The 22,448-nt window shown below is 40.7% G+C and overlaps 1 long non-coding RNA gene across 1 annotated transcript in view; it reads left to right on the top strand.

Moving 5' to 3' along the window:
* LOC116895668 overlaps positions 1 to 20,108 on the top strand; it is a 31,442-nt gene extending 11,334 nt beyond the window's left edge. Inside the window, exons 3-4 of the long non-coding RNA XR_004387299.1 lie at positions 16,152 to 16,278; positions 19,547 to 20,108. This is a non-coding gene — a long non-coding RNA (uncharacterized LOC116895668). The remainder of the gene's footprint in view (positions 1 to 16,151; positions 16,279 to 19,546) is intronic.
* The last annotated feature ends 2,340 nt before the right edge of the window (positions 20,109 to 22,448 follow it).

Genomic DNA, 22,448 nt, shown 5'->3' with positions numbered 1-22,448 from the left:
CATTGTGTCTACGTTGTATATGTGTACGTGGACATAGACACATACAAAGGGTACTGGATATCTGTAAGGAAATCAGAGTCACTGTGTGTAGCGAGTCTCTTGAGGACTTACACATTCATTTGTGGCCATTGATGAAAACTAATGCTTACCCTTACGTAAGAGGCGTAATGGATGGTTTGAAATTTCAGATACAAGAACCGCCCTTCTAATCATCTATGGGCATAGAGCAGACAGAGACATCAGGCTCTGCTTTTTCTCCTCTTAGTCATGTTCTATACCAGCCCACTGGGGACTCATGCCTTCCTGTATGTGGAGAGTCAGTGTTCCTCACAGAGGAAACGTCCAGCGATGATTTTATTATCAGAATGCGTGCCAGTGTTAGAGAACTCAACTGTGATTATGGGGATGACTTTGTAGACAAATGGGAAATGTTATACAGAAGTATTAGAGTAAGAGACCCTTTGAGTGGTAAACAGGCTTAATAGAATTCCTCCATTAGCAGAAAGTTGGCACAGACCTTGTCTTTCCACAGCTTTCTTGCTTATTGCAATAAAGGGAGTGTAAAATCACATGCAAGCAAATTAATTTTAGAAAGCACTTAGCGGCGGACTCTAAAGAGCCTGTGTTACCATTGGAAAGCTGTACCTAGTGTAATATGATGACTACAGAGTGAATTTGATCCCTACATCTCGATTCCAGATTGGAATGCAAACTATATTACGCAAGTCCATTTTCCATTATACTTGGTCTATAGAATTGTCCGGAATGAGCAGAATGTATTCTGCATCTTCTGTACATTTTATTCTTCCATGTAATAACCACACAGGTTACTATTGTTTTACCTGAGAAGAAAGTGAATTGGTGGTCTATTAAGGTTCTTCTGGCTACAGTGGGGAGTGGGGCCATGGTTTATATAAAGAATTGAATAATACATGAAGAGCCTTGTGGTAGACAAGTGATTGACATTTCTTTACCATTTTCCACTGTGAATTAAAACCAAAATGGCTTAGTCATAATATCACAATTTCCCATTTGCTTTATTTATGATCCTGTTATTCAGCAGCATGCTACCAAAGTCATATCTTCCTTTTTTTTAACATTGTATCCAATGAACTTTATTTAAAGTCGATGAGTGTTAATCCCATCAACAAAGTGCTTTCATACAGTATGTAGACAACCAATTGTTAGCTCCTCCAGGGCCATTTCTACCTTGATAATGGACAAAACTTTATAACCTGTAAGCCATCCCCAATTAAATGTTGTCTTTTTAAAGAGTTTTTGGTCATGGTCTCTCTTCACAGCAGTGGAAACCCTAATTAAGACACTTGTGCTATGCATAATAAACACCGGAGTTCTGGTCATGGCTGTGTAGGAGAGGCTTCATCAGAGCATGCACGACCCACCTGACCCCAGCTTTCTCTATGCCTGTCTGTGTGTTTGTCTTTTCTTCATTCCCTCACCACTTGTAATCCAGGTTCCAGGACAAAGTGAGTTGGATGCAGCAACCTGTTTCAGTTTCTACCTCCAGATTCCTGTCTTTACTTCCTGCCTTGATTTCCTCCAATAGGGTGGTTTGGTCAGTGTTTTAGCACAGCAACACAAAGCAAACTAGAACATAAATCGATACCAGAGAGCGGGCTGTAACTATCCTGAGCATTGTTTTAGGGGGAGGATTGTGCAAGTGTTTGAAGCTTTGGGCTAGTAAAAAAAACCATTTAGTGTTCAGAACTTAATAGGTGATACACATTGTTCATTTCGGTCAGTGTTATCACAATAACAAAAGACAAACCAGAACACCATCATGCAAACCTTGGATACAAACCACGGGTTACCTCTATCACAACCTAAGTCTTGTGTAATTATGTTTTTCTTGACAACAGAATTGTTTGGGACTCAAAGGTCAGTCCATCTTACTTGAAATCCATCAGACTGGGCTGTGCGTCTCTTGTACCACTGATTTTTATTTGTGCTCACTCAGAGGAAAAAGATTGAACCTTCATGCTCTATGTATTTATTGCTGAGCTACAAACCATCTGAAAACTTACTGGTGTAAAATACAACATTTATGTTACTCTTGAGTATTTAGCCGGTGAAAGATTCAGTATGGATGGGTAGTTTTTTTTCTACTTCATCTGTAATCATCTAGGCCTACTCTTGGCTGGAGCCAAGATGAACTATGCTCACAGTTCAAACTGCACCCAAACTGTAACTGGGATGAGTACTGAAAAACCTGCTTTAAAGATTAAAGACAAGGGGTTGGGGATTTAGCTCAGTGGTAGAGCGCTTGCCTAGGAAGCGCAAGGCCCTGGGTTCGGTCCCCAGCTCTGAAAAAAAATAAAAAGAACAAAGATTAAAGACAAGATGTGCTGAAAACGTTCTGAGCATCCTACTGATTACTCTGAAACAAAAGTGTTTTTATTCCACATCCCTTCTAATAACTTTTTCCTATATACTTAAAAATTGACACAAATTTTCCTACAAACTTCCTTTCTTTTCACCAAAGTGGATTCCACATCTTTCTAAAATGTATTCTTGTGATGGACTGTGAACTAAACAAAGGCACGTTGATAATCTATAGATTTCTATTCTCTCCAGGTATGCGTGCCAACAAATTATTTATTTTTATTCTCTAAGCTGTTTAAGTTTCTAGATGAGATCACCTCCAACTCCATTTCCAGTGTGTGACAATGACAGAATATTCTTCTACCAACCTCAGAGGATTCCTAGATGTCAGGGATCTGATGTGGCAGTGTGAGTACAAGGTCATGGTCACAAAGAATCGAATCTATATCGGGTGATAGTGTGTAACAAAAAAATTAAGCAGAGCACGTTTCTTTAATGTAAAGTTTTGTCATCTTCAGCCAATTCCCTGCTAATTCAGAAGACACTGGAATATAGTTTTTGCTTCTTAATATTACTGTGTCCATTAGTCATCAAAAGTGTTTGGATGGGAGTTGCAATTCTCACCTCTCAGAGACAATGAGTGATGCAAGAGTGAAATGTGTCCCAGAAGAAATTCATCCTGGCAGAAATTATTTCTGATGGATGCTGGCCATAATTAAAAAAGATTTCCCCTATAAGTGGACCTTCAAAGTCCTGAATCAGGGTCTAACTGGCATACTGTTTCCAAAACTAGCACCTAGCACTCTTTAGAATCTAGCACTTTTTAGAAATCATGCAGAAGGGGAAGACACTGCTGCTTTCCGGGCTTAGTTCTCTACTATGTGGTCCAGCAAAGCCCATGAACCTGCATTTTAACAGTGCAGTTGGCCTGATAACCACACTTTGAGAACTAGGGATTCAGAAGAGGAAGTTAAGGACCTGTGGTGTGGAGCCTTTTCTAATCTCTGAGATATTCTCTAAATCTAAAACATCTTTCGGTCACCACATGGCAAGGAAGTTTCGGTTCATCTAGACATTAGTTAGGCATTTTTCTTAGCCACATTCTATCACATATTAGGGCAAAGTGTAGAAGGTCAGCACCGAATGCTGTCAAGTTCAAAACAGGTTCTAAAACTGAGTGTGTGTCAGGAGAGAGTAATTGGAAGTACTGCTCACTAATAAACAACCAGAGAATTTGGTTAGTTCTGCCAGTTTGGTTAGAAAACAGTCAGAAAATTGTCCCAAATATCATAGAATTGGAAATCACTATAAACAAAATTACATTACTCCCGAGGCCTCAAAAACAAGCTTTATTCTGGTTTAGACACTGGACAAGATTCTCATGAAGACTTCAGTATTTTCAGGAAACTCATGAAGGGTCTCTCTGATTAATTTCTGAGTGACAGACCTGACACCTGGCAATTTTTTTTAGGATTCAAGTCTTTTCCAGCTCACTGGGCTTAAAGAATGGGCCTGGTGAGCAGTGCTATAGGCCTAGCTTGGAATACTTGAGGATTGACCACATATTTGCTACTGAATCTTGCTGTTCTTGGTTTAGTATTGCTTGATGATTCAACTGTTTCATAATCGGGGAATTCCTTTTTAATACTTTATTGCACATTTATTTATTTATTTTGTATGTGTGCATGTGTGTCTGAGTGCATGTGACAGGATTCCTGTGGAGATCAGAAGACATCTTGCAGGAATTGATTCTCTTCTCCTACCACATGGATCTCAGGGATAGAATGGAAGTTGTGGCTTGTTAGCAAGCATTTTTACCCCTGAGCTATGTTGCCAGCCCAGAATTGTATTTTCTACTTTCCATTGTTAACCCATTTGCATAAGCTCTTTCCGTGCATATATTTTATAATGGTGCTTTGCTAAATAGCACATTGCCCTTCAGTGTTCTTTTTCATTAGCAAACAAAAATTGCTTCTGTTCAATTTTTGATGCTTAAATAAAATTTTTAAAGAAAACTAACTTCTGAGAGGATACCCAACAGATATCAAATAACTATGATAAATATCTTCATTATTTCCAAAATATACATACTAAGTATATTTTGAATTTACCAAAATAACAATTAAGAGTTCTATCTTAATTTGTAAGAACAATTAAGTGGTTTTAAATAAAATAGGTGGAACTCAAGTTAGTTAAAATTGTGGCACCTTCCCATGAGCAGTGGTTATGGACTGAGTTGTATTGAGGAAGCATGTGACCAGCACCCATTTCTTTATTTAGTGACTGTGTATGCAATGTGACCAGCTGCTTGACAAGCCTGTTGCCATGACCTTCCTGCCATGATGGGCTGTACCTTTAGACCATGAGGTACAAATTAAGCCAAATTAAGCCTTGAACTTTTTATGTTTTGCTTTTGGTCAAGTATTTTTGTTACATCAGAGAAAAATGTAACTAATCCACAGACTTAGATTAAATTTTAAAATAGCAGAGAAGATGAGGAAATATATAGTGAACACTAAGAATTTAAACTTCTCCTTTCTAAGAAGGACGGAAGCATCCACATTTTGGTCTTCCTTCTTCTTGAGCTTCATATGATCTGTGAATTTTTTCTTAAGTATTCTAAGCTTTTGGGCTAACATCCACTTATCAGTGAGTGCATACCATGTGTGTTCTTGTGACTGTGTTATCTCCCTCAGGATGATATTTTCTAGTTCCACCTATTTCCCTAAGAATGTCATGAAGTCATAGTTTTTTAATGGTGGAGTAGTACTCCACTGTGGAGATGTACCACATTTACTGTATCCATTCCTCTGTTGAAGGACACCTGGGTTCTTTCCAGCTTCTCGCTATTATAAATAAGGCTGCTATGAAATAGTGGAGCACGTGTCTTTTTTATATGTTGGGGCACCTTTTGGGTGTATGCTAAACCACCAACCAATGAATACACGTGTCTCCAGTTGCATATGTAGCAGAGGATGGCATTGTCCAGCATCAATAGGAGGAAAATCCCTTGGTCCTGTGAAGGCTCATTTCCCCAATGTAAGGAAATGCCAGGCGTTGAGGTGGGAATGGGTGGGTGGAAGTGGGAGCATCCTCATAGAAGCAGGGGGAGGGGGAGGGGGTATGGGAGAGGGGGGAAAGGGTATAACATGTAAAATGTAAATACACAAAATATCCAAAAGATAAATAAAATAAAAGAATTTAAACTTAAATATTTAAACATAACCATACACATAATCATAATAAATGAACAGTCTTCACATCACAATTAGATATCAGAGAGTATGAAAATAAAGTACAAAGGAAATCACATATTACCTATTTTAACGAAATTTACTTTAAATTTGAAAATTTAATAATTTTATAGGGAGAATTGTGAGGAAAGATGTACAGTGTTATGCTAGTCAAAAGGAAGTAGAATGGTTATACTAGAATTCAAATTATATCTCAAACAAAGACTTTCAGAAATTAAAAAAGTCATTATACAGTGATTAAATGGTTAGCTCATCAAGAGGATATACATTTAGTAAATTTATTAACATATTTTCATACTACAGAAGACAAGCTGATAGTATTATAAAGAGAGACAAATCCATTATTACTGTTTTACATTTCAATACTTTCCTCTAGTAAATAGTAAGATGATAAGATAAAAATATATTAGCCTATAAAAGGCTTAATATGATTAGGTAGTATCAAATATGTTGTGTGCCTCCCAAAAGAATGTGTTGCTAATTTTGAGTGGAATATCCTATACTCATTAACTTGATATATTGTCTTTATAGACTTATTTAATTTATGGCTGGAAATATGGCAAATCACACTTTAGCAATTCTAAAGGGATTCAAAGTTCACAGTATAAACTATTTTGCCATGAGAGGATTAAGTCAGGGAGCAGTGATGGAAGGAGACTCTAAATACACAAAGGGGCTTTACCTAAAACTCAACCTCTGAGTCTCATTCTTACAAAAGAAATCAGAAAGTGGTTTGAACTGATGTAAGAGGGAGCTTGCTAAGCACAAAGTAAGCCAAGGAAGCAAACAGTACTGGTTAGACAGAAATCAGCGAAATAGAAGGGAAAGCTGGTAGGAATTGAGGTAACCTTTCCATGTTCTTTTTTCAGGAGGGAAGAAGTTGACTGTCTTGGCTCTTGGTTTACCTCAGGAAAGCCTACTGCTCTTCAGAACTCAGTTTCCTTCCCTTCTTCTCTTCTTCTCCTTCCTCCTCCTCCTCTTCTTCTCCTTCTTCTCTTCTTCTCCTTCCTCCTCCTCCTCTTCTTCTCCTTCTTCCTCTTCCTCTTCCTCCTCCTCTTCTTTTCTAAAAGGTAAAGTGTGCACACCAATGAACTATCTTTGTTCTAATTCTTTATTTTTATTGAGTTTCCTGCCCAACTGTGCCTCCTCTTTCCCCTGGGCCCTCAAGCTATTTCACTCTATCCCCCAGGGGTTCCCGTCTATATTAATTTGCCCTCCCCTTTCAACATTTCATCCTCCTCCCTCATGGTTGACAATCTGTTTTATGACCATGCCCTATCTGCCATGTATGTATATGTCAAGATGTATATCATTTATGCCTATCAAAAATTATACCTATATTATACATATGAGATTTTGTCTTCTTGAATTCATCTGACTTGTCTTTCCTTAGTGATTGGGACCTCCTTTCTTTAAACTGTTTTTTGGCTCAAATTCCCTGACTTCTTTCATATGTATTCTGGAAAACTACCCAACAAAAACAGAAGGAATTGAAACACATAGCATAGCTATGTCTCAATAATTGTAGAAGAAAACGGACACGATACATTATCACCTGTGTGTTTTCATTCATACAAAGTGTAGGAAACAGACCAATCTTCCCTGTCAAGGCAAATCATCTGTTTCTTGAAAACTGGGAGGATAGAGAACAGAACATGGATTACAGAAGCTCACCAGACTCCTTGGGGTCTATGTGAACATGAACATGTGTCATGCAGCTTACAGTAAATAGTTAAAGTACTGTTATATCAATTGTACCTTTGGAAGGCTCTTAGAAAACTCTGGCGTGCCTTCTGCCTGCAATAGAGCCTCTACATCCAAGGTTCCGGGAAGGTCAGACAAGGCAGGTCAGAAAGAGTCTAAGACCAGGACTCCTGCTCCTGGATAATGTCTTTTAGACACCACATGACTTCTCAAAATTTGGTTGCCTAAATAAGACCAGTGTATTGACAGCCCCTGTCAATACACTAAAGTGGAGAAAAGTTTCATAAGGCCCCACCCTGACATTTTCTGTTGGCAGTCAGTGACTGCTGAGAAAACGAGAATCAATATTTTCCAGGATCAAGGCCGTCTGTTATCCAATCTCAAGTGGTCAGTCCTAGACACATGTAAGGAGGGGTCACACTAAATGGGCTCAGTGAGGGAGAGGGAGAGGGAGAGGGAGAGGGAGAATGATTATAGGAAAGGTCATGAGCCTGAAGGGGCACAGGAGAAGCTCGAGAGAGAGGGGGCTGTAGAAATGATGTAGATACATAATACATGTATTCATGTATTAAATTCTCAAAATGATTTAACTAAAGAAAGCTGCTATTTCTTATAAAAGACAATGTAAGCATATTTTTAGGGTATATTGTGGAATGTGAGTTGATACTGTATGCATCATGCTTCATGAATTTACTGTTTTAGAAGCACAGTTAAGAGAATAGCAAGATACATGGCTAAGGATGACATAATTCACACCAAGTTTGATCATCATGTAGGAGTGGAGGAAAAGAATAAACTTCGGGTTGTTGAACTTGCTTCTGGTCTGTACTGTTTCTTTCCTTGGCTTTCTTTGTGTTCAGCAAACTCCCACTATCTTTTCATGAAGAAGGGAGTTCTCCCATGCTTTCATATTCATGAGGAAACCACATGCTATTTCCCCATGGCCAGCATCTACTTGACAATCTCTGGTTGCTGCTTGTTCTTCCCATGGTTCTTCCCACTCATGGGCATAGTCTCACCCCGTGGGTGGGGCATAGCAATAATAGAGAGCAAGGACTGACCAAAGACTGATATAGTAGGCTTAGGAGTAGCCTCAAATTTTGCTCAACAAACATTTATTTGTTACCTATTATTCATATTTGTTCCCTTTAATGTATCCTCATTTTGTCTTGGTCTTGGCTAGAGCAGTCCCAGTGGAGACACTGTTTGAGGTGAGGTGATAGGGATGTGGGGTGGAGAGAAAGAGAAGGAAGCCAATAGAAATGATTCTGTGGAAGTTCAATATGCTGTGTGTGTGTGTGTGTGTGTGTGTGTGTGTGTGTGTGTGTGTGTGTGTGTGCGTGTGTGTGTGTGTGGCAGTTGCACATAAAAGACAGTCCTCTATCCTTATACTTAGGCTAAGATAAATTTAATAAATAGATTCCCATAATCAACTTGAGACTCAAGAACTCTCAGAACGTGATCCTGTGAGAGATGTGGGAGAAATAGAGATACCTACTCTCAGTAAACTGGGAGACATCAGCAAGTTTGTGGGTGGTCTGAAGCAACTTGTGTACTTTCATTTTTTATCCATTTCTATTTCTAGTGGGGCCTATTTTCCCCTAATGTATTTCTTCAGTGAATGTCACACTTACCTCAACAGAAACAATAAAATTTGTATTTTATTTTTAACTTTAATAAAAAAATGTCTTAGGAAATACTTGAAATGTTAATCCAGAAAGTATATGTCATGGCAACTGTTTACTCTTTTCTCCACTCAGCCAGCCAGGGCTGGCAGGCTTTTGTTAAACAGCATTTGTTATGTAACCAATGGTTTATTGATGGACATTTAAATTGTTTCCAACTTTTTATTATTACAAACAAACTACAGATGACATGTGTGTGTACACAGTGTTTGCTTGTTTCCGCTTTTACAGTAAACTTGCCGGTTCAAGGACTATAAATATTTTAATTTGTATAGGTGTTGTTAGAGTTTGGTTTTGTGTTGGATAGCTGTACATATGGGATTATATCTTGGTCTTGGCTATAGGAGTCTCATTGGAGACACAGTTTGAGGCCAGTAATAGGAATGTGGTCAGGAGATTAAGAGAAAAAAGCCAATAGAAACAAGTCTGTAGAAGTTCGAAGGTGACAGCGGGGGTGGGGGGTGGGGGCTGGAGGGTGGGGGGGTGATGACTGTGTCACAGGTCAAGTTCTCCTCAGTTCCCCACCCTCTTAAAAGTGTTGATTTGAGGAGATGAGCTCCCCGCATGGAAATCTTCCTCTCAGAACTTCTCTTCCAGTCAATTTGACTGCAAATATCTGTTGTTCTCAATTCTATATGGAAATGCTTTCAATAAGAAAATAGAGACTCCTTTTCAAAGGCTAAGGCAGTTTGTTGCTATTAGGCCTTTTCTACAGGGATGTGAAAAGAAATCCTTTAGATAAAGGTAGATGCTTTATACTGTCCACTTTCTGTTGAGATAACAACCTTTAACACACTGGGTACTTTGCGGAAAGAAAGAGAGTATGTATTGACTTAACCTGCAGTTTGACAGGCTGAAAGTCCAACATCAGGTGACACCATTTCTTTAGATATTGGGGATGCCCTTCTGGCTATGTCATAACCCAACAAATGACATCATGGCTGGAACAGATGAGGGAGAGAGATTCCTGAATGAAAGGCAGGAAGCCAGAGATGGAGAAATTCAAGAAGTAGGCTTCCTCTCTTGTAACAACTTGATTCTCCTAGGAATTAACAATTAGTCAAGATCTTAGGAGAAGTGCCTTTATTTCTTCTGAGGGCAGCTCCCAATAACCTGAACACCTTCCCCTAGACTCCACCTCTTGAAGTTTCTTCTACCTCAGCAGCACCACACTGAGGTCACGGTGCCAGGAGTAAGTCCATATTAACCACAACCTTTCCTTCCACAGCATACATCGCCTGGGAAGAAGGAAAGGTACCATGAAGGACACATCTGTGGAGGAGCACAGATGTACATTTTTTATAAAGACAAAGAGCAATTGAATATTCACTGTAGGGTTAAAACATGGAAATGCAATATGTGACAATAGTAACAAAAGGCAGAGGGAGGGAGAAAACCTTTAAAGGTAACAAGTTTTGAATTGCTGTTTTCAGTCGCAGAGTAACCATTAAAAACAATATGAAAATATAGCTAAAAAAGCAAGGAAAATGTAAGAGATAATAAAAGCGTGTGCTTAAATCAAATGAAGAAGGAACAGAAGAATAAAAGATGAAAGAAAATATGCAAAGAGAAAATGAAAAGCAATTTGGCTGAAGTGGTCTTGGTTGTAACACTAACCACATTTGATGTAAATGGAATAAACAGTCAAAAGAGTATGTCAATGGGTCAACACACACACACACACACACACACACACACACACACACACACACACACACACACACACACACACACACACACACTGTAATACATAAGAAAGAGCAGAACATTTTTACTGTCCAAATAAGTTAATGGGGCTGGAGAGAGAGCTCGGTGGTTAAGGGTACTTGCTGTTCTAGAAGACCTGAGTTCAGTTCAAGGCATCTACATTAGGTAGTTCACAGCCACCTGTAACTCCATTTCTATTGGATCCATCACCTTCTTCAGTGCGGCTACTTAAGGTACCCAGATTCACAATACTCCAATATTCCTCCACTATCTCCAGATTTCCGGAGAGAGTTGACTTGGTTCTCTCTCCTCTCCTCTCCTCCTCCTCTCCTCTCCTCCTCCTCTCCTCTCCTCCTCCTCTCCTCTCCTCCCCTCCCCCCCCCCCCCCCCCCCCCCCCTCTCCCCCCCTCCCTCCCTCCCTCCCTCCCCCCCCCCCCCCCCCCCCCCCCTCTTCTTCTTTCTCTCTCTCTCTCTCTCTCTCTCTCTCTCTCTCTCTCTCTCTCTCTCTCTCTCTCTCCCCCCCCTCTCAGAATGTTATACATGTCCAGAGTTTTTACAATTTGTGGCTCAACCTTTCTCTTTGGTGTGATCTACCAAGTAAGGCCAGAAGCTCTGTCCCAGAGGCCCTTGCCAGCTAGTTTTGCTGGTACCACACTCAGAGACTATGTGCCAATTTAGGGTTATTGACAGCGAACTAGACACCTTAACCTTGGCTCTGATAATTGACAAGGAACCCAGGAGTGGAATTTGGTTTCAGGAGCTGCAGTCCTGCCTGTGATGTGAGAGGCCAGATTTGTGCACAATGTCCCAGTGACTCATCCCTTTGTACTATGCTGGTTGGATCTTGTTTTACTTCGAATCACTTTGCGCCTTCCTGGTAGAGTCTATTGCCTCCAACTGAACCATATGATATGTCTAAGGATCTCTTATCCAAGCTCTGTGGCCTCTCTTCATTGAAGCAACAAACCTTTTACATTTCAATAACTTCCCCACTGGTGAAACACAGTCCTTCAGAAGAGCCAGTGTCCAAAGAGTGTGGAGTCACACTGTTCTGTGCTCTATGCAGGCTTTCCTGAGCCTGTTCAGGGGATGAACAGGAGCAGGGCAGCATTGTTCTGGCCTTGGCACAAATCTTCCCTGTAATGTGATAATCACAGCAGGCCAGTGCTGAGGTGGAGACCAGCGTGCAACCCTCAGGAATCAACTTCTGAACTCCTGACTTTTCCTTCCCTCCCTGAAATTATTTTGTTTAAAATGGTAGAAACCCTATTATAAATTGTTCTCCAGTTAAGGGGTTTGGCTCATGTATGGATCACTGTGGTTTGAAAAGAAAAAAAAGGGGGTATGTCGGGGGAGCAAGAACATCTTAGTTTAGCCAAGAAATAAAATCTAACCAAGGTAAGGAGGAAGTGGGCCAAGAAAAGGGTTGGGAGCACAGGGAGAGGATTCATTTTCTGTGTGCTGTTTAAGACTGTGCAGTAGTCTATCACTTGTTGCTAAGATAATTTCTAGAAGCTTCCTTATGCTTTCTCTCCTCTGGAGAATAGAACATTAAGAGCATGCCTTTTGCAACAGTTAACACCATATAGCCTTTGGAATCTTAGAGTGGATAGAAAGATTTCCCTTGGTTTTCTGACATGGACCCCAAATCTCATAGGAGGGAGATGGAGGGAGGGAACAGGGTGGGAGAGGGGATAAGGAGAGAAATGGGGGAGTGGTTCAGGATCAGGTATGGGGAGGGACAGGAGAAATAAATGGCCAGATGGCCATGACAGTGGATGGAATCTGCAACTGCCATGTGTGGGGAGGTGGTGGGCATCTCAAGAACGTGCTAGAGACCTGGGATAGGGGAGGTGCCAAAGAATCAATGAGGTGACCTGAGTTGTGACTTACGGCATTGGGGATATGGAACCTGAAGTGTCTACCTCCAGTAACCAGACAAGAACCCCAGTGGAGTAATAGGGACATTAACCTACCCACAAAACTTTCAACCCAAAATTTATCTGGTGTACAAGAAACAAAAGGGAGGGGAGATGGAACAGAGACTGAGGGAATGGCTAACCATTAACCAGTCCAATAGAGACCCATCCCACGGACAAGCACCAAATCCCTGACGGTATAATGATACTCTGTTATGCTCGCAGACAGGAGTATGTTGTCCCCTGAGAGGTTTCACTCAGCAGCTGACTCAGACAGATGCAAAGACCCACAGCCAAACAACGGATGGAGCTTGGGGATTTTTTATGGAAGAGTTGGGGAAATGATTGCAGGTCCCAAAGGGGATAGGAAGTCCACAGGAAGAGCAACAGAGTCAAGTAACCTGGACCATTGGGGCTCTCAGAGACTGAAATGCCAACCAAAGAGCATACAAGGGCTGGACCTGCCTCCCCCCCACACACATATGTAGCAGCTGTGCGGCTTGGTCTTCATGTGGGTTCTGAAGAACTGGAGGTGGGGCTACCCCAAAAGCTGTTGCCTATACATGGGACATGATCTTCTAGCTGGGCTGTCTCGTCTGGCCTCAGTGGGAAAGGATGTGCATAGCCCTACAGAGACTTGATGTACCAGGGTGGGGGATACCCAGGGAACTCCACCCTCTCAGAGGAGAAGGAGATGGGGGTGAGCATAGAGATTGTAGAGGGTGACTGGGTGGTGGGGGGCAGCCATTTGGATATAACGCGAATAATAGTAACGAACTTTTGTTTGTGATGTGGCCCTTTTTCCATCATTGGTAGTTTAGTGGGCAAGCAAAGATTAACTCAGCATAATGTGGTACTTTTATTCTAAATCATATTGATCTTCCATTTAGGTGTGCGTGCAATCTCTTAAATCAATCACACAGTCTTCCCTACATGGTTTTTCTCCCCACTTTTCTAATTCTTCCAGCATCTGGTTGTGCACCAGGTAAAAGAGTTCAGTCTCTGCCTGGAGTTTATTAGTTGACAGCAAATGCTTTTCTTGCCCCAAGCCTTGCCACTGAGTATGCTGGCTTCCGTTTACCATTTGCAGCAGGTAAAGCTTACTCATCTTGCCTGCAGAGCCTTAGCCACCTTATTATGGCCGGCTACGCATTCCGTGACTCTCATCCATACATAAGAACACCTTTTGCTTCCATTTCTCCCACATTATATGGTTTATATCCTTTTCTAACTCAGTGAGTGAGCCCTGTAGGGCTTGGGGTCAGTTCGGGAATAAAGTTTAGGGCCTTTGTTTTAAATACATGTTACATATTTTGTAGCTTGCATGGAGGCTTCTTCATAGCCCAAGTGGCAGCCTCTCTTAGGGACCAGAGTAGGTGGTCAGGCAAGAGATAGTTGGTCTCCATTTCCTCCCATGGCTGGCCCCCATGAAGACAAACAGGAAATTAGGAGAGTCACAAATCACTGTTGCTCTTTGTAGGAAAGAGATTAAGGAAGGGTGATCTACATTGTCTTCCTTTTCTTTATTATAGCAAGCCTTACACAAGGGTTGCTGGGGGTATGGCCTTTGTCACAGAATTGGTTACCCTCCATGAACTACCAAAGTGGAACAGAGGGCCTGGATAAGTCTTATCCTTCCACTGAGCCTGATTTCCAAAGCCTGGTTTCTTTGTTCCAAAGTGGGATACCAGATGCCTCCTGTTGTGTGGCATTAGTTTTCGCAGTTGGACCTCCATAATAAGGGATGGCAGTAGAATATTTAGACAGAGAGACAGAAATCGTGATTGGTTTAGTAGTTGCTAATGTACTCAGATGATCTCGGGAGGCTACAGCAGCCCTCTTTGTAGCCCTGGGAGAAGGGATGGTTGCTCCTGGAATTGGGCCATGTGTGACAGTGATCTGCTCAAGCTGGTAAATACCTGTCAATCTAGGGCCAAGTTATAGATGAAAGAAAGGAATGTCAGAAGGTAGAAGTTACTTGGAATGAGTTGGGAATCAAATTCTGAGCAATGTCTTGTCTTCATTGGAGTGTTCCTGTCTTAGTTAGGGTTTTATTGTTGTGAACAGACATCATGACCAGTGCAAGTTTTATAAAGGACGACATTTAATTGGGGCTAGCTTATAGGTTCAGAGGTTCAGTCCATTATCATCAAGGCAGGGGCATGGCAGCATCCAGGCAGGCATGGCACAGGAGGAGCTGAGTTCTACATCTTCATCCGAAAGAAGTCAGGAACAGACTGAACATCCTCAGGCAGCTATGAGGAGGGTCTCCAAGCACACCCCACAGTGACACACTTCTTCCAACAAGGCCATACCTTCTAATAGTGCCACTCCCTGGGCCAAGCATATGCAAACCATCCTAGTTCCCTTCAGGTAAGAGGTTCCATGGCAAACACAGCACACTTGCCTGGCTCTCTAACCTCTTTCACAGAACGTGTCTTTGCATGGTGTCCATAACCACACATACCCAATGCTCATCTCACATGGCCTGTGTTCACAGAGTGAAAGTCTCCTCCCTCTTATGCATGGAGTGGCAGCTTTTCAGTGTTCCAGGCTTCCTCTCGTAGTTTCCCATGAGAGTATTAAAATTTTTGTTAAAATAAAAAGCATGATGAATCATGTGCTTTGAAGAGTTGAATTATGCCAATAAAACCATTATTTTTACAAATACACAACCATCTACACACTACTTTTTTCTTCTTCTTTATTTAAAAGGGCTCCATCACATGAGTTCTCTGAGTCTTGGTTTCCATGTTAAACCACAAGTGGGTTTAATTGATTATTTATATCATCCAACACATTCCTTTTAATGTAGCCATAATGACATATACTCAACCTATTTTCATTTGATAAATACTAATTTTTCCCACTAGAATGATTTAAAACACTTTTCAAAGACATCTTTTTTTACAGATTGGTATTATTTCTATGGAATAAATTTATGAAAGAGAAATGGCGTAGCCTATAGTATATCTTCACTTTCCGAGATATTGCCAGATTGTTTTCTAACCAAGACTCACAGTTCCCACTTACAGGAGTAATATATTCAAAATTGTCTTGTTTCTCTGCCAAAAGTATCTATTGTGACTCTTATTTGACAGTCTAAGGGACATACATTATGTTATTGTTGCTTCAACTGGATTGAACACTTTCGATAGGCGGCTTTCTGCCGGCTGTGTTTACTCTTACGGTGTCTGTGTGGTCCCCATCCTTATTGTTGCTCATTTATAATAGTTCTTTATATCAAAAGCTTATTAACCCCTTCTCTGTCAAACATATTGTAAAGATTTTCTTTAGTGTGATCCCTTTTCTAAACACATTTTAAATTTTTAGGTATTTAAATATACCTACACTTTCTTTTGCATGTCTGGGTTTTGAGTTTGTTAAGGCCGTCTCCCTTGCTGATGGGATTGTATGCAAGGCACTTTAAAAAGATTTATTACTTTTTAAATTTGTGATTCATAAATCTTTAATTCATACAGAACTCATTTTTACATGGAGTAAGAATTAAAGGGCCAACTTAATATTTTCTTCAACAGATAATCAGTTATTCAAGGTCAGTTTAAGAACCAAGTCATCTTTCCTTTCAACCACCACCACCACAACATCCACACAGAGGAATCTCTGCCTTCAGGGAGCTGGGGCCATGTGAGTCACAGTCTCTAGGTAAGTGTCATCTCAATGTATGTGCATGTGTGCATGTGAGTGTGCAAGCATGGGTATGTGAGCATGCTTAAGTAAGGAATGCAATCATGTATGTGCATGCACACTCTGTGTGTACATGTGTATGTGTGTACATGTGTGTGTATGTGTCTGTGCATATGTGGATATATATATATATATACATATATATATATATTCTCCTTCATTACCCTTCAAGGTCTAGGGAGAAATGTAGGGAAGAGTGTCTACTGTAATTTATATTAATTCCAATGTGGAAGGAGAATGGCAGAGGTAGACAGAGGTAGAAAATGAAGAAGACAATAGTTAGAAAGAAAGGAAAAGACTGTTGAGCAAAAGCTGTGTAGGGGAAAGATTGTCTGTCATTTTAAAAAAAACAGAAAAAACCAAACCCTAATCCACTTAGTTTTTGTGACCCCAGCTCTGTAGAAGATGACAGCATAGATGTTGACAGTGGGTATGTTTTCAACATCATGGTCACTGACAAATGAATCCCATGTTGTGGTGGGTAAGACCCATGGGAAAGTGGCTGAGACCTCTGCCCCTGGAAAGGAGATTGAGCTAGGAATCTAGAAAGGAATATAGTTAGTAAACGCTGGCCTCTGAGAGAAGAGCCACCTTTTGCTTCGAAATGAGCAACCGTTCTAAATTACTAACGTCAGCGCTGGACGCTGTTTTGGAAGCTAAAATGCCTGATGGGCCCAACTCATCATTGCACATTCGTGTTGCTTTATGAAAATTACTAAGAGCACAAAGAGGAGACTGTTTCGGGGAAGAGCCTGGAACATTCCCCTTGTGTGCAGGGATCCTTCTGGAATCCGAGGTTTTCATTTACTGCAGGTGCCCACGGGCCTCTCCCTCTGTCTGCTCTTTCTCATGGCCATGGTTAGTATATTATGCTAAGAGTACTGAATTACATAACTGGTTATTCCTGGTTGGGATAGATATATTTTAACTTTCTTTTGGAAAGGAGTGGTAAAAAAAAAAAAAAAACACAAAACCAAAAACTCAAAACCACCACCACCAATGTAGTTATTTGGAAGCCTAATTGTTTACCTTTCTTTTAAGTTCTTCTCCCCCCCACCACCCCCATTCCTGATGCTGTTTCAGTCTTTGTTTCTCTTGTTTAGTTACTTAATTATATTCTATACAATCATTATAGCCTTACCCCCCCCTTTGTCCTATTGCCAAGGAGAACATAGCATAACAAGTTTTCACATAGTGCATACATTTTGTGTTAAGTAAGTAACATGAATTTTGCACTTGAAGTTAAATTAGGATATTGAGGGTAATTTGTAGAAGTGGATGGAGACACACTTCAAACAGTTATCATCTCCTTTTCTTTTTGCAACATATATTAGGATATGATAGTTGTGGTATATGGCTTATATATAGTTCTCTTTGAAGAAAGATGGATAAAGTCAGTTAAATATCTTAATAACAATTGTTTTTATTTTAAAAATATTTCTTTTAATTTTTGAAATTATACTGACATCATTTCCTTCTTCCCTTTTCTCCTTTTCTTACCTCCTTCCAAACCCACCCATTCAAAGTCATGCCCTCTTTTCATTAATTGTTGTGACATACTTACACGTATATACACATACATTTCTTAACACGTAAGTACACCTTGCTCACGCTGTACATTGTGACTTGTAGGTACGGTTCCAGGCTGACCACTTGGGATTGCATAGCCAATTGATGGACTCTTCCTTAGGGAAGACTGTTTCCCAAGTTCTTGACATTCCTTAGTTGCCTATAATTCTTCATACAGGGCTGAGGACTCCTGGGTTTCACACAATAATCTTAAGGGTAGAGTAGTGGCACATATATCTTGTTAGTAACCCACACTTCTATAGTTGGACTTAAGACTTGTTCAACAAGAGGGAAACCAGGCCCAGTACTAGAAACATTCAACTACCTGGGGCTACTGAAATCATAAATCTTGCAGGGAAATCTCCAAGTGCCACTTAACTAAAGCAGAACAATCCTAAATGTTTGTTCTTATATCTTCAGATAAGTGTAGTTCTCACTCCTCATCAATGAAGCTTCTCTTTACAACAGACAGGGAGCAAGGCAGAAAAACCATATTCGATCAAAATACAGACTTGTGGAGGCCAGTCCCAGTGGCTATGTCTACAGAAAACATATTTCTAAGGCTTAGGAAACATTGTGGAAGAGGGGGCAGAAAGGTTGTAAGTACCAGAGGACCAGGGAGTTTTCGGTAAGATTGTGTCCCCAGGAATGTCAGAAGCTACACCTGTAAATTCTCACCGACGTGACCTCCTAAGCATGAGCTGAGCAAGGACAACAATAATAGAAATAATAATTATTTTTGAATGTTTAAATTAATCATCAGAAAGATTTACATGGCCTAGACTCTGGGATTGTTCATTTGAAAAAGATATGTCAGGGACATGGTATGGGTTGACAGTTTTAAAGGTTAGTCATTCCAATTTTGATTAGAACTTTTGTGGCCTCCAAACAACAACAAATGGTGCTCCATGTCTTTTTGGCCATTTTTCCCCCCACAGGAGATTGATCACCAAGGCCTCTTAATTGGTTGTCAGTGCGCAACACCTAATTCTTTTCTATTTTGAAGATGGGGGGGGGGACAGAAGAGAGCACAGCTCGACAATGTGACATTGTTAGAAGTTATCTGGTAGACGCAGCTTTGATTTCACATCTGTGGACTTGTTACTGAAAGAAAAGCCTCTCTGCCCACCCCCTCACCGTCATCCTAATGTGGTCTCAATTCAAGATAAAAAGAAAGTCCTAAAATTTAAGATTATTTAGTATCAAAGGGAGATAACGAAAACCACATTTTCATCAAAAGTATAAGCTTATGCTTTCTTCTTAAAATTAAACACATTTGGAGAGCCGCCCTCCTAAGTTCTCAAACAGAAGCTCAGAAATAGCAAAGGCCATTGTTGTTTATCTAGAGGCAGTCATAATTAAGCACTGTGAGAATCTGATCTTGTTGTCATTTTAACTCAAAAGAAAGACAAAAGAAAACTACTATCTTTTCAAAGCATTAAAAATAAAAATAGAGAATTTGAATTGATTTTGAGACTGAGTAGAGTATGGTGATGGCGGTCGGGAGAGGAACTGTGACCTAGACACATACTTCTAAGACCGTTATTCAAGGTTTGTTATTTACTACCTGGCACCCTTTTTGATGGCCCATCCTTTAAATTTGTTTGAGTACACGGTTCCCTAAATTAATTTTTGGTCTCAACTCAAAATTTTCCAGAGATTCAACTTTTGAGGAAAACTGGTTCAGACTACATGGAGAGGTGAATGCCTGAAAAGGAGACAGAGGCAACAGGTTGGAAAAGGAGGCTTGCACAGGCTTCCAGGTGGCTCTGGGATGCCAGAAGAGAGCAGCAGAGTCATTATGTGCACATTTCAATAGTTGCTAGACAGTCACTTCCACACCAGTGCCTCCAAATGGATCCCTTACCCTGGAGTAAAGATTCTTGCAAGCAGCAGAGGTGACACAGTCTGAAAAGGCAAGCAGACAGCAAAGACGCTCACCCATAGTATCACAAGAGTCGAATCAAGGGCTCATTCGTACACACCCACAGAGACAGAAGGCCTTGAGAATGTGAAGTGGGTGATGCCCTCAGACTCAGCTGGCCCTTAGGATTTAGACCCTGGGTGAAAGACAAGGGGAGATGGTACACTATGCTGTCAGAACTCCAAGTAGAAATTTTCAACAGACTAGTGATAAACTGGTATTATTTTGTGTACCATTGATAAGTGGTTATTAGCCCAAATGCTTGAATTACCCTAGATGCACAGAACACATGAAACTCAAGAAGGATGACCAAAATGTGAATGCTTCACTCCTTATTTAAAAGGGGAACAAGAATACCCTTGGCAGGGAATAGGGAGGCAAAGTTTAGAACAGAGGCAGAAGGAAAAACCCATTCAGAGCCTGCCCTACATGTGGCCCATACATATACAGCCACCAAACTAGATAAGATGGATGAAGCAAAGAAGTGCAGGCTGACAGGAACCGGATGTAGATCTCTCCTGAGAGACACAGCCAGAATACAGCAAATACATAGGCGAATCCCAGCAGCAAACCACTGAATTAAGAATGGGACCCCCCGTTGAAGGAATCAGAGAAAGGACTGGAAGAGCTTGAAGGGGCTCGAGACCCCATATGAACAACAATACCAACCAACCAGAGCTTCCAGGGACTAAGCCACTACCCAAAGACTATACATGGACTGACCCTGGGCTCCAACCTCATAGGTAGCAATGAATAGCCTAGTAAGGGCACCAGTGGAAGGGGAAGCCCTTGGTCCTGCCAAGACTGAACACCTAGTGAACGTGATTGTTGTGGGAGGGCGGTAATGGGGGGAGGATGGGGAGGGGAAGCCCAAACAGAAGGGGACGGGAAGGGGTTAGGGGGATGTTGGCCTGGAAACCAGGAAGGGGAATAACAATCGAAATGTAAATAAGAAGTACTCACGTTAATAAAGATAAAAAAAAAGTTGAGAGTCGCATGAACTGTATTTGGGGAAACAAAGAGACCAGGAAAATGAGGGTAAGTTCACAATGTTGGTAGTTCTTTCTTCTGACAATAACATAGTTGACCTTGGTGGTTGTTTGAAAACAGAATCCACACCAGCTGAATGGCACTGACTTTGAAAATGGTTCCTATGCCTTCAACCCTGTGCCCTTGGAAACCTGACTTCATAGAAGTGCCAGTGTTTCCTTCCCTTTTACTTTCCTTCAACTCTTGCTTGTTTGTCAGGGCTGAGTGATCCTTGCTCACTCAGAAACTAAGCACCATCTTTATAAATATCCTCACTAGTATATAGGATGTATAGATTTCAAAATGTTATCATTGCCTCTGCGTCTCCATGAATCAAGGGTTTGCTCATTCCTCAATATTTTAAATTTCTTTTTAATTAGTGTCCCATTATTAACTTGTAGCTGCTTTCTCTTAAGTAATATGAATTTTGAGTATATCATTTTTCTTCATTTTATTTATGCTCCTTCAGATTTTTTAACCTCTGAAATGTTTTCTTCTGCCAGTCATTTATAATCTTCTATGATCTTGAGCTATTTTTCTCCATTATTTTGCTTGACCTTTCCTCTTTTCTCTTAAAGAGAGTTTAAGTCTCCTTTCTCAGCTGCTAGGGATTAAAAGGTGGTGTGCTCTATTTCCTAAATAGGGATTTAAAAAGCAGCTTCAGTAGTCAGTGCCTACCTGCTAACTGATAAGGTTAGAAAGAAAGTTGGGAAGAGGGTTAACTTCATTATTAGCTGTCTGCTGGTGTTCCTGTGACTTTCCTCTTCAGAGCCAGGTCTCCCTGTGTATAATCCAGGCTAGCCTCGAAGGCTCAGCCTTCCTGTGTACTGGAATTAGGTGAATCTGTTACCATATCTTCTAAAACATAACAATTTTGAAGATTAAAATTATTGTAATCTCAGCCAGGGAAAAATGAAAATAATTTCTGAGGATGAAATAGTATAAAACATTCACATTTATAAGTGTAAGGTGTCATCGCAGATAAAAATGTTAAAGATCACTTAGGAAATTAGGAGGAGATTTGAGGGACAACATAAGTAACATTTTTTAATATTTCTAAATCTCTTTATAAGTGCCAATCAGCATCTCAAAAGTGACTGTAGGTTAAAAATAAAAGAACAATGGCTGCATTAAAATTAAAAGACAAAGTATCCCCAAGTTCACCAATTGGAGGCGGTAAGCAGGGAATCGTGGTATTGCAAATCTGCGAGTAGGTGAGCAAAGCGGGGCAAATGAGCGTTCTCAGAACCGACTGCAGGTACTTGATTGAAAGTTCTACTGTGAAACTGGAGAAAAGCAGCCAACATTGGAAAATGTTCGCATTCATCACTTTGAAAATTCACACACAGAGTACGTATGGTAAAGTCTAATGGGTCAAAGTAGCTTCCTAAATGTCCACAGTGCCAAACCAGGCAAGATACCATGCAGCTCAGGGAAACCAGAGAGTGGTGAGAGAGGGTTATTTAAGGGTGGAAGGAGAGTTGGGCAAAGTGGAACCAAGAGGAAGCTGTCTGGAAGGATACAGCTGCTAGCACTTTGCTCAATGTCTAAGACAAGTAACAGCAAAAGATCAACTTCTGAAGTCTCTCCACCTGCCTGCGGTTGT

The sequence above is a fragment of the Rattus rattus genome, chromosome 3 (assembly GCF_011064425.1).
Source record: "Rattus rattus isolate New Zealand chromosome 3, Rrattus_CSIRO_v1, whole genome shotgun sequence".
Classification (NCBI taxonomy): Eukaryota; Metazoa; Chordata; class Mammalia; order Rodentia; family Muridae; genus Rattus; species Rattus rattus.
The sequence above is the reverse complement of the archived record's forward strand: the minus strand, read 5'-3'. Positions and strand labels throughout refer to the sequence as shown.